General features: G+C 46.6%; 1 protein-coding gene across 1 annotated transcript in view; it reads right to left on the bottom strand.

Annotated features, from left to right (window-relative positions):
- LOC122257932 (multiple PDZ domain protein) overlaps window positions 1–2,500 on the bottom strand; it is a 618,627-nt gene that overhangs the window by 121,486 nt on the left and 494,641 nt on the right. The window lies entirely within an intron of this gene.

The raw sequence follows: 2,500 nt of genomic DNA on the forward strand, positions 1-2,500 counted from the left end.
CACTCCGCACGTTCTCTAATGTAAGGGGGGGGGGGGGTCGAGCGAGATGAGCAAGAGAGATGAGTGACGGGAAGAGGAGAGAGAGAGAGAGAGAGAGAGAGAGAGAGAGAGAGAGAGAGAGAGAGAGAGAGAGAGAGAGAGAGAGAGAGAGAGAGAGAGAGAGAGAGAGAGAGAGAGGGGGGGGGGAGAGAGAGGGGGAGGGGGGAGAGTGAGATGAAGGGCAGGAGGGCAGGAGGGCAGGAGGGAAGGAGGGAAGGAGGGGAGGAAGAGAGATGAACGACGGAGGCTGTGTCGGCGTCGAGATGGTCCGGCGCCGAGCCTCACCTGTCGCGCCTCTCGTAAATCTCACGAGGCCAAACGAGACAGTCATCGCCGCAGACTGATGCCACTCTGACTGGCGCTCTGGTATGGACTGTCGGCTGAAGCAAGATATATGGGAACACGGGCATTTGAATGGATTCTACGGGAGCAAAGGCGAATATTGATAGGGAGACTTGTATCTGTCACAAACGCTTTGATAAACGCGAGATTAACTCGGTTTAGAGACGTGTGGGGACCGTCAAATAAGCAGAAAATCAAAGAAACAAATAAGCACACGCAGAGATGGACAAGCACGCGCTCACGCACGCACACACTTACACGCACACGTACACACAAACTCATACACAGAGGCATCCAAATCCAAATAAACAAACAAACCTTTAGACAAGCACGTGCGTAAGAACGCACAAACGCATAAGCCGCCACCCGCCCAGACACATTGTATTCAATGTCAATTCCTCTCTCTTTCAACACAAAAGCGAATGAATTATGAGAGAAGGAAGAGACACAAAAATCAATACTGTCAGCTTTGCCTTTCACCGGCGGAGGAGGAACCCTGATGGCCGCAATATATCCTCTTGGGAATGTCCATTTCTCTGGCCTTCCTTCTCTTATCTTTCCTTTCTTTCTCTTTTCCCTGTCTTCATCTCTTCATTCTTGTTTTTTTTTTCTCCTCTCTCTCTCTCTCTTTTTCACAACCACGCTCGCTCTGGCTATCACTTTCTCTCTCGCTCTCACTCCTCTCCCTCTTATTCTCGTGCTCTCTGGTTGTAGCATTCACTCGCTCTTAGTCTCTCTTTTTCTTTCTCTTTCTTTTTCTCTCCTACTCTTGCTCTCTTTCTCTTTTTCTTATTATTTTCTTTTTTTCTCTCTTTCTTTCTCTCCCTCCCTCCCTCTCTCTCTCTCTCTCTCTCTCTCTCTCTCTCTCTCTCTCTCTCTCTCTCTCTCTCTCTCTCTCTCTCTCTCTCTCTCTGTTTAACTCGCCCTCTTCTTCCTTTCCCCTGTTCCCTCCTTCCGTCTCGTCCCATTGCAATTAATCTCACTCCCACTAAGCGCATATTTCATTTCCTAATCTGTGTCTGTATGCTTGACATTTCTGTTTCCCTGACTGATACCTGGCTGACGGATTAATATGTCAATAGGACTGTTTTGCTTGATTCTGTATTGTTGCACGTCTCTCTTTCGGGTGTTCACTCACAGTAATATATTCATTAGCATATGCATTCGTTCATACACTCACTCACCCATTTATGGGTTCATTCAATTCATGCAACCACACACTCATTCGCTAACACTTCCTTACTCTCGATATAGCATACGTCTATCTTTTCGGACATTCACTCACAATATCTGATTCATTCATTTATGCTACCGTTCATCACTCACTCATCCATATATCAATTCATTCATTCATTCATTCATTCATTCATTCATTCATTCATGCAACCACACACATTCGCTCACTTCCTTAGTCGCTCCTTCGATGCTGCCCTTCAATTTCCCTCCACTTCCGGGCCCCTACTGCTATTCCACACCCACCCGCCCTCCCTCCCTCTTTCCTCCCTCCCACCCTCCTTCCCCCGCCGTTTTAAATGCTGGAGGAGGAGCAGGAGGAGTTGAAGAAGTCCCTGAAAACTGCTCAAGAACCTTGGGTGAGGGTGTTTTACATGCATGCTTCAAACTTTGCTCTTTAATTCTTTTTCACACATATTAAAATGACGATTTTTTTTCCTGGTATAGGCTGAGGGAGGGAGGGAGGGAGGGAGGGAAGACGGGAGAATGAGGTAGGGATGTGGGTGGAGATAAAGAAAGAGAGAAAGAGAGAAAGAGAGAAAGAGAGAGAGAGAGAGAGAGAGAGAGAGAGAGAGAGAGAGAGAGAGAGAGAGAGAGAGAGAGAGAGAGAGAAGAGAGAGAGAGAGAAGAGAGAGAGAGGGAGAGAGAGAGAGAGAGAGAGAGAGAGAGAGAGAGAGAGAGAGAGAGAGAGAGAGAGAGAGAGAGAGAGAGAGAGAGAGAGAGCATCACAACCTTCCTCTTGAATACCTCGCATGTTGACTCCTAATATTCAAATTCGACTCATCCATATGGAATACATAATCACATCTTAATTATCCTCCGTCAAAATATATAAACTCAAACCCTTAGATAACAAACCCTTTTTTCAACAAAATCATCAGCTTAG

This window comes from Penaeus japonicus, unplaced genomic scaffold (genome assembly GCF_977035675.1).
Source record: "Penaeus japonicus unplaced genomic scaffold, GWHDUDI00000001_assembly GWHDUDI00000014, whole genome shotgun sequence".
Lineage (NCBI taxonomy): Eukaryota > Metazoa > Arthropoda > Malacostraca > Decapoda > Penaeidae > Penaeus > Penaeus japonicus.